At 38.9% G+C, this 16,373-nt stretch overlaps 2 protein-coding genes across 8 annotated transcripts in view; both read left to right on the forward strand.

The window, feature by feature from the left end:
• PHF20 (PHD finger protein 20) overlaps positions 1–16,373 on the forward strand; it is a 135,480-nt gene that overhangs the window by 67,709 nt on the left and 51,398 nt on the right. The window lies entirely within an intron of this gene.
• The window catches only part of LOC122447930 (60S ribosomal protein L39-like), a 36,055-nt gene continuing 30,235 nt past the window's right edge, over positions 10,554–16,373 (forward strand). The window contains exon 1 of the mRNA XM_043478710.1: positions 10,554–10,565. The gene's annotated coding sequence lies outside the window, so the exon portion shown is untranslated. The remainder of the gene's footprint in view (positions 10,566–16,373) is intronic.

A 16,373-nucleotide genomic window follows, 5' to 3' on the forward strand; every position in this document is an offset into this window, starting at 1 on the left:
CTTTATTTAACTTTCATTTTTAAAGGATATTTTCACTGGATATAGAATTGTGGGTTTATAGTTTTTCTTTCTTTAAATACTTTAAAGTATCACTTCTTTATAATAACTTTATAAAGATGTTATTCATGGTCCTCTTATTTCTGAAAGGAAGTTAGTGATCATTCATATTGTTGTTTTCCCTGACTCTTATGTTCTTTCTGGCTGCTTTCAAGATTTTCTTCTTTATCTTTGGTTTTTAGCAGTTGACTATGACATGTTAAAATTTGTTTTAGTGTTATATGTAACTTGCTTGAACTTTACTGAGCTTGAATATGAAAACTGATTTATTTCATCAAATTTATGTGAGACTTTTAGAAACTATCCCACAGGTCACTGGAACTCTGTGGATTTTTATGTTTTTGTTCAGTTTTCTCCCTTCATTTTCAGACTGAAAAATTTTCAATCTATTTTCAAATGCTTTTCTCAACTCCAGTCTGCTTTTAAGACCGTCCAGTGAATTTTTTTTATTTCTAGTACTTTTTAGTTCTATAATATTCCTTTTATTCCCCTAGATTCTCTGCTGAGATTTTCAGTCTGTTTACTCATCATGAGCATAGTTTTAATAGCTTTTTAAAAATACCTAACAACATCGAGATTATTCTGAAGTTAATCGCCATTGACTGACTTTTCACTCGGTGACACTTTCCCATTTCTTTATGTCTCTAATGTATTGGATTATAACCTCTGTATTGTGAGTGATAGGTTGTAGTATGGATTATGTTATGTTCCTCTGAAGAATAATGATTTCTTTCTTTTAAAGGGAAATTTATTTGAAATCAAAATGCCAGTTTCTTGATGTAGACCTTTTTTTTACTAATAAAAATCTTTATTGAATTTGTTGCAATATGCTTCTGTTTTATGTTTTTCTTTTCTCCTGCAATGGGCGGAATCTGAAACCTCTGTTCAGTCTTTGAGTTTTAGTTGGTCTTCTTGGAAACCTATAGGTTTGGAGATCAGTCAGAGATCAGACAGAATTTAAATGTATCAAATGAGGCCACCCTTTTGTGGCTGTCTTCTTTCTAAGATTTTACTCCTTACTTTCTAGGTGTTGTCATTGCACTGAACTTTGTCTTCTGTTTCTTCAGCCAATAAGACACAAGGGTTTTAGCTATGCAGTGCTTCTTACTGGAGCCCACCTTTACATGAAAAGTTTATTTCAGATGTCTGACTCGTGTTTCTCTCTGTCTTTGTTGCTCTTCAGTGCATTTAGATATTTTTTTCCTTTATATTTTTTCCCCAGAGTTTATAATGGTTGTAATCGAAAGGGTTGTTTCCATGTGAGGTCTTCTGCCATTACTGACGGGGAAAACTCTACCTTACACACAGTTTAGGTAGTTGCGCATATCCATGACTACACAGAAAGATAAGTATTGTGATTGCGTGTTGCATTAATAGCTATTTGTATGGTTTTTTTTTTTAATTTATTTATTTTTTCAGTGGGTTTTGTCATACATTGACATGAATCAGCAATAGATTTACACGTATTCCCCATCCCGATCCCCACTCCCACCTCCCTCTCCACCCGATTCCTCTGGGTCTTCCCAGTAATACCTATGTGGATGTTATCGGTAATGTTTATGTTTCTGATAAATGGTTCCTTTTGATGGATATTTAGATTACTACTGAGCAATAGCAAAGTATTTCAAACATTAATATGGCAATCCTTGAATGCTTATGAAGAGCCCTGTAGGATACGTTTTTATAAGTATGATTGCTAGATTCAACAGAATGCATGATTTAAATTCCGATGACCAATCATCCTTCATAAAAAGACCATTCTGCTTTATATTATGATCAAGAGTGTGGTACAGTACAGAATGTGGTACATGTTTTCCCTACATTCTTGCTATCTGTGAATACTACTCATCTTTTGAATTTTCTTTAATGTAGGTTAACATTGGATACAAGGTTTACTTTTTAAGTTGTACTTTTTAAAATGAGATTGAACAGTTTTTCATGTTTTATTGAATATTTTAGTGTATTTTTTTGTGAATTGTCTTTTCATAGTCTTTGTCCACTTCCTGTAGGATTATTTGTTTTTTGTTATTGATTTGCCAAGTTTCCTTTGTATATTATTGATACGGATCCTTTGTCTTTTCTATATATTGTACTGTATTTTCTCTTGGTCTGTCACTTGTCTTTTACTTTTAATCATTGTGTTTCATAATAATGAAATTAAAAAAAAATTAAATCTACACTCTTTTTTTCCTTGGTACTTAAAAAATATAGTTATGATCATATTCATTAGGGAATAATTGCTTTACAGTGTTGTGTTGGTTTCTGCCATACATCAACATGAATCAGCTATAGGTATACATATGTCTCCTCCCTCTTAAATCTCCCTCTCACCCCTAATCCCATTCTAAGATTCTTGATCAATGTTCATCTTTTTAAAAATTTTTATTTATTCATTTTTGACTGCTGGGTTTTCATTGCTGCACATGGATTTCTCTAGTTTGGGTGAGCAGAGTTGCTGTGCTCGGGCTTCTCATTGTGGTGGCTCCTCTTGTTGCAGAGCACAGGCTCTAAGGCGCTTGGGCATCAGTAGTTACAGCTCATGGGCTTAGATGCCCTGCGGCATGTGGGATCTTCCTGGACCAGCGATTGAACCCATGTGCCCTGCATTGGCTGGCAGATTCTTTACCACTTGGACCACCAGGGAAGTCCCAAACGTTTATCTTTAAAAAGTTGTTTATTTTATAAAATTTGACTTAACATTAATTGAAAGAGGTAAAGTAGTGGATGAGGGAATTAGTATGAGTAAATTCTGGTGTTTCCTAAATGTCCGTGAAGGCCAAAGGGGGCTTGTAGGATATCCCTCCTCTGGACTATGCTATATTGTGAACTACGGCAGCCTAAGAGAGGAAGACATGGCCTTGTTGGAGAATTTAGCCAGAAACAAGTTATGGAATCAAATGTCTTGAGGGTCTGTTGATGATATGGTTTGGGACCATGTGTTCCTTTGGTAAACCTGGGTGGTCTGTTACCTTCTTCCTTCATGTATGTGGAGAAGACAGGCTGTAGAGTTCCCAAAACACAGCTTCTTGAGTGTGTATGAGCCCAGAGGAAGAATGAAGATACTTGTGGAGATTTGTGGGTCGAGCATGGTTCCCTGAAGAAGGATGTGCAGACACTCTTTTAAGTGAGAGACTCAGGGAAATAGGAGAGATTAAATGGAACTGTCTTCCTGCAGTTAGGGCCTGCATGGTGAGAAGACACTGCACACGTGGATGTGGAAGCTCTGGTCATATATCTTTTTTGCTCAGATCGATTAGAGTGTCCTGTTGCCCTGGGTAGCAGACGCTGTGCTAATAAGTGTCAGTGATGGAAGATCAGTGCCTGCCTGAAGACCACCTTAATCTGGGAGGTATGATGTTTAAGCTGAATCTTAATGGATGTATAGCAGTACCCCATGAGTAACACAGTGACTAGGTATTCCAGGAGAGGGAACTATATGAATAGAGGTGTAGCACGTCTCTTACTAGGCTCTTTCAAATGAAGAGAAGGTAATCAGTTGAATATTTAACGATTCTGTATTTTGACACTGTGTACTTGTGACTTTATTTAATATAGGCTGTCATGAAATCTATACACTTACACACACATTTTTGTTATATAATTTATATATTTAATAATAAATGTAAGATTTGAAATTCTTTTCCTTTCTTCTAGAAAGGCATTACTTTCAAATCTTTCAAACATTAAGAATAATTTAAATTTGGGGGAGTTCCTTGGTGGCCCAGTGATTACGACCTAGACTGTGTGGCCCTGGTTCAATCCCTGTTCTGGGAACTAAGATCTTGCAAGGTGCTCGGTACGGCAAAAAACAAACAAGCAAAAAAAGAGTAATTTAAATTATAAATAGAAAAGTTTACAATGTTAAAAGATTAATGGCATTTAAATAGTTTTGTTTTTATAAGACTTTTATACCATGATGACTATATGTCTACAGAATTTATACTTTTATGTGGATAATTTCAATTTAGGTTGGAGGGGCAGGTTTTCGTTGTTGTTGATCAGATTTTATGTAGTTGGCATAAATGCAGCAGCAGAGCAGTTCTTTGAAAACAGTAAACTAAAAGTACTCAAGTCTCACTTCTGGCTCATTCCTTTGGTCTTCTGTTCTGGTGGGTCCAGAGTGTTGTGCCTTAGCCTTGTGGGCTGGTGGGTACCAAGGATCCTCTCCTTTCTTGCTGAGCCTCTTCTCAATGGCAGGGCTCCTCTCCTCAGCCAACTTTTCCTCCTTTGGGAGGGATTATTAGACTTGATGTGCAAATTTGGTGGAAATTTAATTTCAGAATTTAGAAGTCTTTTTTGGCATGGAGAACTCTCTATCACAGCCACGTCCCTTAGCTCAGCAGACTAAGCTTTTTATTATGTTGTCTTAAGGGTGATGTTAACATTAGACATCACTTGAGATTGGCAATGAGTTGTTCTTCACCACTAGGAAATATGCTGTGTAGAGAAGATGAGTGAGGAGATGAGGTTAGAGGCTAAATCCCAGTGCTTGTTTTAAAGTTTGCACACACATGCAGTTTCTGTATCATGTCAATTAATTTAGCTGCATCTCAGGTTTGTGGTGAAGATGGAAATAAGGTAAAGTGAGGGTGGGACAGGGAAGTCTTGGAAAAGATGGTGGAAAGATTTCATGTTGTTTTGTTTCTTGAGGTTGCATGGAGGATTTTCTAGGGAATAATTTTGAAACCATGGCAACTGACTGAAGTACTTGCCTATTTGCAAGAGAGTGTATAGTAGGGTTAGTGGTGTGATTACCTGGAGCTTGCGCTAGGAGAAGTAAATGCAGCATGGATACCATTACTTTTTTCTTTTGGAATAAGCTCTAAGCTATTTGCTTTTATGACTTAAATGTCAAGAGGGGAATGCAGTTGAAATTGTTCTACTTGAGTAGGAATTTATTCAGAAATTAGAATACATGCCCTGTGAAGTTAGGTTATTCTCTAACCTCAGCCCAGCCTATTTGGTCATTCACAGATAACCAGGGCTGTTTGGAAATGGACTGTAGTCCATTCATTAATTTTGTGTGCGTGCTCAGTTGCAAAGTCATGTCCAACTCTTTGTGACCCTATGTATGGTAGCCCGTCAGGCTCCTCTATCCATGGGATTTCCCAGGCAAGTATACTGGAGTAGGTTGCCATTTCCTTCTCCAGAGGCTCTTCCTGACCCAGGGATTGAACTCATGTCTCCTGCTTTGACAGATGGATTCTTTACCACTGAACCACCAGAGAAACCCATTCATTGATTTTAGTCAATGAATATTTAACAAGTGCCTACTAAGTGCCAGACTCTATTCTAAGCTGTGTCATTTGTGAATATTCTACATGAACCATAAACAAGAGAGAAGACTAAATAGAAGTTCAGGCTTATTCAGCTAATTTTTTCTTTTTCTTTTTTTTAAACTGAATACCTGTTAGAAATCAGACATTGCCACATGGTCTAGTGTTCCACTGATGTGTTGTCAGTTATAAAGTGAATGGGAAGTTACTTGTCACTGAATTATTAAAAGTTTACAGATGATTTACTTGCAAATTAACCAGGTTAGTGTCAGAGTAATGCCTATGGTTCTTTTTGTAAATGATTTATTTTTAAATTAACTTGGTCTGGTTTAGTGTAGTGCTTATAATTGTTAGATTTCAGGCGCCTATATTCTCTGTTTTCTTGAGGACTTAGAGGCAATGTAGTTTGGGAAGTTGGAAGTGTCTGTAGTCTGTCATCAGACATGTCCTGGTGGAACACTGGCTGAGAACTGATTGTTCTTTTGGGGTTAGAGAAATGAATGAGACATCTGGTCATTGCCCTTGTAGGTCCTTCTGTCCTGAGGCATGAATGAGATTGTATTACAAGAGAGAAAGTAAGGTGGTGTCATGAAAATTACTTAAACCTTTAAGAAGAGAAGACTGCCAGTGATAATGTGTGCCTGTCACATGGAAGTTGAACTCAGGATTCTCTTATTTGAGTCCTGTTGCCTGAGGGCGAATACTATATGCTTGGGAGTGAATACTATACGTCTTACTGTATGCCTGGGAGCTCTGCTAGCTATTGATGGGGCGCTCTTGGTCTTAGGGTACATTAAGTGCTCTTTGGACCTGACATCTGGAGACAGGTGATGTTTAGGTTAATAGATTGAGGGTAGGGTTGGAAGAATATGGAACTTGACAGGGCCTTGAAGGATGAGTAGCAGTTAGGCATTTGGAGATGAAGACAGAACAGCATCAATAGTATAATCACAGGGTCTTTTCTGAGACTATTAGCTGTGCTTTCTGACTTAACTGCAGGCTTCCTGAACTGGGTTAAGGCTGAGCAGGTAAGTTGGTACCAAACAGATAGTTGCTTTGAGTTGCTTTCGTTCTTTTTTTTTTTTAGTTGCTTTCTTATTTGTGAATCTATTGAAATGCTTCGTTTGCAGGATAGAGAGAGCTGTCAGTTCACTTGCATCTCTCTGTTGTTAAGGTTGCATTCCTCCTACTTAGCTGTTCTGTGGCCTTAAGGTATTTTAAAGTTTTTTTTTTTTTCCTATGAATTGTTTGACAGTATTTACCTTTGAATATTTTAATGTATATTTCCTTAAAAAAAAAAATGAGGGCATTCTCTTATGTTACCACAATTATCAAAATCTGGACCTTATTCAAACTCCACTAGGGATTTCATTGGTACTTTTTACCTCATTAATGGGGGTAATCTTGTCTTTATTCAGCATATTCTTTTTTGGTAACTTGCTTTTTTATGTTCATAAAGTTGAAAAGAAATCTAGAAGAGTACAAGAACAGTAAAAATAACCTGCATGTCTCCCACCACCTGAACTGTTGGTTTTGGCCATGAGCGAGGGCCTCGGGTCCTTACTGTGGCCCGGCTGCTTCCTGCTACCACTCAAGTCTCATGTTTTCCTTAGTTTCCCTCCTTCCTGCTGCCTCTGTTCCAGCCATAGTCCTCCTTGCTGTCCTCCAAGCAAGCATGGTCATCATTTTTGAGTCATAAGGAGATAGCAATGAAAGATTTTATTTAGTGTTGATTTTAAAATTTAAATTTGATTTTTCACAGTGAGAACACTAAGGAATACTAATTCTTTGTAAGTACAACTTCTTGATGAATTTTCATAACTACTCTGGCATAAAGACAGTTAGGACCCATATTTAAAGATTATTATTAATATATAAGGCGTCATTTTGCTGTTTTTTTCCCTCCTATAAATTTCAAAACCAAATGTACTGGGAAAAATTAAAACTAAGTAAAAGGAAAAAAAGTGAAAAGTTCTCCGTTACTCTTCCCCCTCTTGAAGGAACCATGGGACAGTTTGGTATATGCTTTTCCGTTCTTCAACACGTGGTTCTCTGCATATACAAACACACATGTACCCATGTAACTTTTTAAAAACATAGTAGTGAAATCATTTTCTTGTATTAGTCAATGGTTTGTCATTTTTATACAGTATTTTTTCGTGTCAGTTCATAGCTCTTTCACGATTACATATAATTTGTTTCATTGGATGGATTTTCCATAATTTATTTAACTTCCCACTGCTGAAAGACATCTAAGTTCTTGCTAATTTTTCACTGTTAATTCTCCCTGTTTTATAGAATAACCTAGTACTTGTCAAGAAGGGGTAACTCAGCCAGAGTTAGAATACCACATTTCCCAATGGCTGGGTCACTCCATCTCCTATCTTCTGACTGAGTACTGAATGCCATCTGATGAGATGCTGGGTGCTGTATAGATCAGGTGAAGTGAACACACATCCTGCCTTTAGAGAGGTTGCACAGTGTGTGACGCGGAGCTTGCACTGCCCTTGAGGGCACATGTTAAAGCAGTGTGTATACTCGAGAAAGCAGCTTAGCAGGCCAGCTTTGAAGAGCACTGTGTGTGGCACAAGTGATGTCAGTACTCCAGACAGGGTGGTGCCTTTGAAATTCTTTAATTTGAGGGGGTGGAAGTGTTGATCTGGAAACTGAATGGTGTTCCTGGTTTTTCTTTTGGAACATGGGCTTAGTGGTGAGCACAGGACGATCCAGAAAGATTGCTGGTTGTTGAGAACTCATTCACAAGGAATGTATTATGTAAGTCAGCAGGTGGGGGGGCGGGATCATTCTCAGAAGCATCCCACGAGGCCCCTGGAGGCCGGGGTGCTGCTGTGTTAGTCACTGTTTAGAGGTTGCTGCCCTGAGCTGGTGCCAGTCTTGTAATTTCTAACTTGGGATGGAGTCACGATCAGTGTGAAGGAGGCTGGGAAGGCAACACCATTTAGTCTAGAGCAGAATCCCTGCGTTTGTTGCTCCCGACACAGTTCTGGCCTTTGGGGCAGCTCTGCCATCTTGTGGAGTAAATGCGCAATTTCTTTTGTGAGGGCCAAGTGCGGATAGCTTTGCCAGGGTTGCTTTCCTCCCACTTAGCTATTCTGTGACCTCGAAGTATTTTTCCTACAGAAATTTTTTCATCTTTATATTTAAAAGATGTTTCTATTTTGAATATTGGAATACATAAAAAGTTGCAAAAATAGCAGAAAGAATTCCTTACATACCTTCAGCCAGAGTCCCTGTTTGTTAGCAGTTTACTGTGTTTGCTTCATTATTCTGTTCTTTAAAAAGTATTTTTCTGAATTATTTGCAAGTAAGTTGCAGACCTTTACCCCTAAATTCTTCAGTGTCGATTTCCTGATAACTAGAACATTTAATTACTTGACCATAATGTAATTATCAAAGTCAGGACCTTATTCAGACTTTATCAGTTCTAATAATGTCCTTCATAGCAAACGTGGGGGAAACATTTTTTTTTGAGGGGATCAGGATCCAAATCAGGATGTCACACTGAATTTAATTGTCATGTTTCATTAGTCTCCTTTCATCTGAAACATTTTTTTCAGTCTTTCTGAAGAATATGATGTCCTTAAATTTGGGTGTTTTTTTTTTTTTTTATATATATATTCAGATAATTAGATTTAGGTTGTTCCCTTTTAGCAACAACACCATGCAAGTGATGTGTCCTTTTCAAGTACATTCTATCAGGAGCCACATGATATCTGTCCCATTTATTGGTGAAGTTAACTTTGGTCACTTGGCTAGAGGTACTGCCTATCAGGTTTCTCTACTGTAAAGCTGTTATTTTTCCCTTTATAGTTACTAAGTTTCTTGTGAGAAGACCTTGAGTGTATGTAAGTATCTTTATTTATATATACTCAAATATCTGTATGTTTCTTTATTAGATGTTCACCCATTATTTTAATATCCACTTCTGTTTCTTGCCTGATAAATATTTTTACTCTGATGGCTACCAAATGGTGATTTCTAACTCTCATCATTCCTTCTACATTTATTAGTTTGTATTCTGTTAAGGGAATGCCTGCCTGTCTTTCCCTCTCTCCCTGATTCCTCCCTCCCTCCCTTCTTTCCTTCCTTCCCTCTTTTTATCCACGTGGTCTCATGGAATTTCTTTTGTTCTGTGGGTTATAATGGTTTCTAGCATTATTTATTTTAATAACCATGTTGTGGGAGCCTGTCAAGCTAGTTCCTGTGTCTTCTTCACTTTCTGTCATAAGAAAATGTAGCATGCTCATCTTGTACTCACCCAACCTTGGATTCAGCCATTTCTCCAGGAAGCCCTGATTTCTTTTAAGTGGAGAATTAAAAGAAAGCACTCACTCAAGAGCTGAGTGCTGGGTACACCCATTGCTCCTGGAGTATACAGAAGACATGTGAGAGTTCCTCTTTACCACCTGTTTTTCTAGCTTAAGCTTCTCTGTAGAGCTGTCAACAGTTTAATACCTATCCTTCCGGTTTCCTTTCTATGCATTTTATAATACCTTTCCCCCCATCTGCAACCATACATGTCATACAGTCGTACAGTGTACACTGAACAACTTCCTGTTTTCACTTAGCAGTGTATCTTGAGAGTATCCATATCAGTAAGTACGGAGCTACTTCATTCTTTTAAATGACTAATTAGAATTCCATAGTGCTGTCTACGGCCATACCACCCTGAATGCACCCGATCTTGTCTGATCTCGGAAGCTAAGCAGGATCGGGTCTGGTTAGTACTTGGATGGGAGAATTACTAGTACAAACTTCACATAATGAACTGCTTCTCTGTTTATGAACATTTTGTTATTTTTTTTATTCCAAACATTTGACTGGAGTTGCTGTGAGTATTTAAATCTGTTCACGTTTCTCTTTGGTTGCTTTTGTTGCTTCACAGCTGAGAAAGCTATTCCTTCACAGACCTGAAAAATGTTTTATTCATTATAGTATTTCAAGTACATGTCAAAAAAGTGTTAAACTACTGGGGTTATGTGGAGTTGTTGCTGACAAGAATACCAGTCATATAAGGGGTCAGTGCTGAGGGCATACATGACAATGAACCTTATCCTCTGGCTGGAGCAGCGGCAAACAGCCGGATCCAGGAGCAGATCCACAGTGCTAAAGAGAGGCTGCAGTGGATAGTTGTTTGTGCCAGGAGTTGATAGCATGTGGTCCCTGAGAACCGGGCCATCTGGCTGCCTTCCTGCATTTGGAGTGAGCTGGGTCAGCGTGGAAGTAGACTTGGCTGAGACAGGGAGGAATGGCAGGGAGAGGCACAGCATGAGCAGAGGTGTGAGCTATAAGAGCTTGAAGCGGTCGCGGGGGCCAGCAGTTGGCTGGGCCAGCTGCTGAGGCCTCATTGTGGACTAACTAATGGGAGATGAGTTTGGAAAGAATGATGGCGCTTAGATTTGACATGGGCTTAGAAGGCCAGACTGAGTGTTGCCAGCCAGAGTGAATACCATCATCATAAGCAATCTAGCTGTGAGGTTTTGAGGTACTTGGCAATGGGTATACAAAAAAAGGATAGTTATATAAGACATGATTTCTAACCCAGGTCTCAGAAAACAGTTTAAAAGACTTTTTTATTATAAAGATTATACTTATCATAAAGGGGAAAGTGTAATATAAAGCATTGCCCAGGCAAATGGAAACCGAGAGCTTCTGATCCTACTCTATATTATCTGTTGCTGTGTGACAGTATTACCATGAACATAGTATCTTAAAATAACACATTTATTTTCTCACAGTGTCTGTGGGTGAGACGTCTAGGCACAACTTAACAGGGTTCTCTGCAAGGCTGCAGTCAAGGAGTTGGCCAGGGCTGGTTCTCATCTGAAAAATCTACTGAGGAAGGGTCTGCTTCCAGGCTCACATGTTATTTCAGGCTGTCAGGCTGACGGCTGTAGTCTTTTGTGGGCACTCTCAGTTCCTTGCCACACGGCATTCTTTCTTGAGTAGCTCACAGCATAGCAGCTTATTGCATCTAGCCAGCGTGGGAGAGTGCCTGCCAGTAAGACGGATGTTATGGTCTCACAGAACACCATCGTGAAAGTGATCTGCTGTCACCTTTGCCTGTTCTATAAGAGGCAAGTTATATAGGTCCTGCCCACACTCAAAGGGAGGGAATTGCACACAGGAGTGGATGCCCAGAGGCAGGGATTATTAGGAGACATTTTATAGTCTCTTTCTACCTCTCTTTCCTCCACAAAAGAAAAAGAAAGCACTCTTTTAGTATAATTAATAGAGTTATACTATTATTTAAAGCAAATTCAAATTCTGTGGACCATTTTTCTCCTCGTATAATTTGGGAGAGGCCAGAGCAGAGGGTGACTTGGGATTTTAAGCCTGGGAGCCTAGGAGAGAGCTCCATGGTTTGCCTGCATACGTCCATACAAAGATCTGTTAAACATGAGGGAGAACACAGCATTTGAACAGTAATACCTATAACTACTTGCAAATATTGATTTACATGCTACCTTCTAAAATAGGAATAAATTGGTTCCTGTAGTTTAGCCTGTAACCTAAGGATAATTCCATTACCCCTAGATTTTGAACCAGGCACTCTGGAGGATTTAATTTAAATATTTTCTGCCCTTTGTCACCTAGTAACTGCTCTCATGTTGACAAAGGACCGTAGTATCCCAAGAGAGGATGATGTCGCTTAGCTGGTGCTATCAGTGACGTATGTTCCAGATGAACTGTCCTCCCACTGGGAAATAGACCCTGTGTGTGAGACTTGGGATTGCTGTAGACTGTGGCCCGGGATGCCCTTTTGACAACCAGTGGCTCTCCTGGTTGCTTGACTGTGCTCACATCACCATGTTTCTTTCGTCACAGTACCACTGTTCTGGGGATGAGTATAATATAAAATATAAAAGAATTGTATTCTTTCTACTGTGAAATAATATGGGTATTATAACATGGAAGAGTAGGGGAAAAAAATCAGTGTTTTTGGTTTTTTTACTTGAAGTCTCATAAGCAAACCGTTATTATTTACATTCTTACAATTCTTAAAAAAAAGACACTATTATATTTTATGTTACTCATATATAATTTTGTTTTGCTGAACTGTTTCTTTTGTGGGTTTTGTTAAGCTTAATTATGCTGTGCAGGTTTTACTTTAGAATTCTTTTAAAATATAAAACATTTTTACTGGTTCCATCATTTTGCTGTTCCTATTGTGCTTTTACTAATTACCACTAACACCTCAGTGTTTGATGAGTAAAATGAGACAATTCGATGTACCATGTGTGCTGGGATCATGCGTAACTTTTTTGAAGCAAACAACTGTGAGGTCAGTGACAAGCCAGGTGACAGCTAATGTTCAAGTACCCTGCTGCGGTTTGTAAGAGGATTTCTCTTCTAATACCTCATGGAAATGTGTGGGAACCTCGTGAATATGTAAAATAAGTGTTTTTATTCCCATTTAATGAGAAGGAAACTGTCTTGGAGAGGCTAGGGCTAACTCTCTTGTTTGACGAAGTAGTCTACTGAGGTGAGGACTGTAGGAAAAGTAAAGAATGGAGCATATTCCTCATTTCAACATTTTAGAAGAAGGAGTGAACAGAACTAACTGTAATATAAATAGAAAGGAATACATAACTGCAAGTTTTATTTTCCATGAAGTACTTACAGGCATTCAGAGAAGGCAGGACAGAATCTTTTTTGCTCAGAGACCAGGGAAAAAGCTGAACAGGGCTTGGTTTGCATGTGGGAGAGGTGTGTCAGAGGCCTGTACTGCCTAAACTGGCAGCTTTTTTATTTTAATAACTTCATTAAAAAATTATTTATTTTTGTATTTATTTGGCTGTGCTGGGTCTTAGTTGCAGCATGTGGGATCTTTAGTTGTGGCATATGAACTTTTAGTTGTGGCATATGGAATCTAGTTCCTTGACCAAGGATCGAATCCAGGCCCCCTGCATTGGGAGTGCAGAGTCTTAGCCACTGGACCACCAGGGGAATCCCTGAAATGCAGTTTTCTTTATGCATACAGACGACTGCCGTATGGGAAAATTAGGATAAAATTGTGAAGTCTGGAACATACAATTTTCATATCTTTAAAAATTTGTTGTATTCAGAATCGAAATAGTACAGTTTGCAAGACCTTCATGAAAAGGGAACAATTACTTAAGTCTTGGGGTGTTTGATCTACTTCTTCATTTGTGAGCCTAAAGTTATAGTTAATTGTGTAATCTACCAGAGTTTGTCACAGGCTATTATTCATAATTAATTTATCCTCTCTTTGCTGCTTGTCTCACCCTGATGCTTGTGTTGATTGTGTTTTCTCCAGATGGCAAAGTAAGTTATATAGGCTTAGAATCAGAAGGGCTTGCATATCAATGAGTTTGTATACTTAACTGAGTTGAGTTTGTGGGGAAATCTTACTTCTTGAACTTCCATGGTTGAAGATTCATAATTCTCAAATACTTATTACTTATTCAGACAAAACGAGCAACTCAATTTGTCTTATTAATGTTGCTGTCTTGAAAAGGGCTCTAGGTTTGGCCAGGAGCTTTGTGACAGGGACACCAGGTAGTATCTTTTCTCCTGTGGAGTTTATCTGTTTACCTGAGCCCCTGTGATCCTAGTACCACCTCTGAGGAAGGTGGCCCACCTGATTGCCAAGCTTGTTTACCTTTTGAGGTTTAGCTGTTTCCACCTTCTGCTTACTTGTGAGGAATCAAGGGTTTTGCTTTTGTGGGGAAGAGTTTTTATCCTGCCAAACTGAATGTACTTCCTTTTGAGAGGCTTATACTGGGTTGGTAGACTGTCTGTCGTAATCCATTTGGGTTGCTGTAACAAAATACCATAGACTGAGTGTCTTATAAGCAACAGAAATTTATTTCTCAGAGTTCTGGAGTCTGCGAAGTTCAAGATCAAGGTGCCAGCAGATTGAGTGTCTGTTGAGGGCCAGCTTCCTAGTTCATAAACAGCTATCTTTTTACAGTAACCTCACATGGAGGTACAGGCAAGGGAGTTCTCTGGAGTCTCTTTTTTTTTTTTTTAAACATTTATTTATTTATTTGGCTCTGCCGGGTCTTAACTGCAGCATGTGGGAACTAGTTCCCTGACCAGGGATCAAACCCAGGACTCCTGAACTGAGAGCATGGCGTCTTTGCCACTGGGCCACCAGGGAAATCCCTGGAGTCTCTTTTATAAAGCCACTAGTCCTGTTCATGAGGGCTCTGACTTTGTAACATAATCACTTCCCAAATGCTCCACCTCCAAATACCATCACTTTGGGAATTAAGTTTCAACACAGGAATGTGAGGAGCCTACTATAGCACTCAGACCAGGTATCTCTTTATTTTAGCAGACAGTTTGACCACATCCCTCTTAAAATCTATTATGAACAAAGAGGAAATAGATGTGTGAGTGCATTGGTAATTTGCATAGATCAAGTTCAGTTGGCTTAGGCAACTCTAACCAGAGAGTGTAGATTAGTTGATGTCAGCCTGAAGGTTATTCTGAAGGCTGTCCTCAGCTCTGTACTACTGGATCTTTATCAACAGCCTGGATAAAGACCTAAGAATATATAGGGTTACAGAGACAAAAGTTACAAAGTTCTTGGACTAAAATAATCAGGTGGAGTTTATTAGGGATAAATGTAACTTCCAGCATAGAGTTTGGTAAAACTTTTGGAGGAAATGCACTTTAATTTATGTTTTAAAAAGACAAACCACATGAAGTTCAGGATTTTGGTGGATCAAGCTTGGTACTGTCCAGCACCTAGTATAATGTAGTTATTAAAAAAATTTTTTTGGAGGGGGGCTGCATTAGTGAAAGTAAGATGTCCTGAAAGGTGGTGGTAATAATCCCACTGAATGGCCATGCTGGGAATCTTAAGGTTGGTTTTGGACTTCACATTTCTAGTAGGATGTAGAGAAAACTGAATGCTTACCGAGTAATGTGTCTCCTAGCCAGAGCTTATGAGGGCTGGTCGAAGGAGTATTCACTCTGGTTGATAATTATAATTTGTCTCAAGCCACACTCTATAAATGACAGAAGCCTGTTTACCAGGATTATTTTCTATTTGAAATGGCCTGCTTTGCACCAAGTGTATATGTTATCTTATAGCCCTCTCTCTAACCCTTTTGATATAGGTGGGAATCTGGATAATCAGAAGAGTTTTAAAAAGCCATACACAGCTTATTCATGCTGCTAATAAAGGGTAGAGCTAGGATTTAAAGTTGGATGGTTTCCATTATACTGCCCTAAATCTGCAATGGCATGCAGTGAGACTGGGGGTGAAGGGAGCTTCTGCCCTTCTGCTGTGAGAGGTTAATTGCTGAAAGACTGTTCATAAGTCACATTTGTTCTTTAATCCAAAATGATACTGTATACATTAAAAAAATTATTTATGTATGTATTGTTTACTTTTGGCTGTGCTGGGTCTTTGTTGCTGCACAGGCTTTTCTTTAGTTACGGTGCGTGGGCTTCTCTGGCTGCAGAACGCGGGCTCGAGGGAGAGCAGGCTTCAGTAGTTGCAGTTTCTGGGCTCTAGAGCACAGGCTCAGTCGTTGTGATGCATGGGCTTAGTTGCCCTGCAGCATGTGGGATCTTCCCAGACCAAGGATTGAACCTATGTCTCCTGCATTGGCAAGCAAATTCTTTACCACTGAGCCACCAGGTAAGTCCTATACTTTTAAAAAAAATTTCATTTCCATTATAGTTTATTCCAGAATATTGAGCAAAATTGTACTATATATTCACTATTTATTGAACAGATGTTGTTTTAGAATCTTTGCGTGCAGTTCATTTAATTCTTTGAAGTCAGTGAAGTAGTTACCATTATTGCTGTCTCCACTCTGCATATGAAGGTGCTAGGAGGCAGGAGGAGTAATTAGAGGAGCCAGGATTTGAACCAGGCTGCCCAACTGCAGAGCCCCCACTTTTAACCACTGTCCTGTCTTTGCCTTATGCAAGTGGCTGGTGTGTGTACACAAGGGTGCAAATGTTCTGAATAGAAAGAATGGTAATTCTCCATGGAATTGATTCAAAGTTCTCATTATTGTTAACTTTTGAAAA

Source organism: Cervus canadensis, chromosome 10, assembly GCF_019320065.1.
Source record: "Cervus canadensis isolate Bull #8, Minnesota chromosome 10, ASM1932006v1, whole genome shotgun sequence".
NCBI classification, from domain to species: Eukaryota; Metazoa; Chordata; class Mammalia; order Artiodactyla; family Cervidae; genus Cervus; species Cervus canadensis.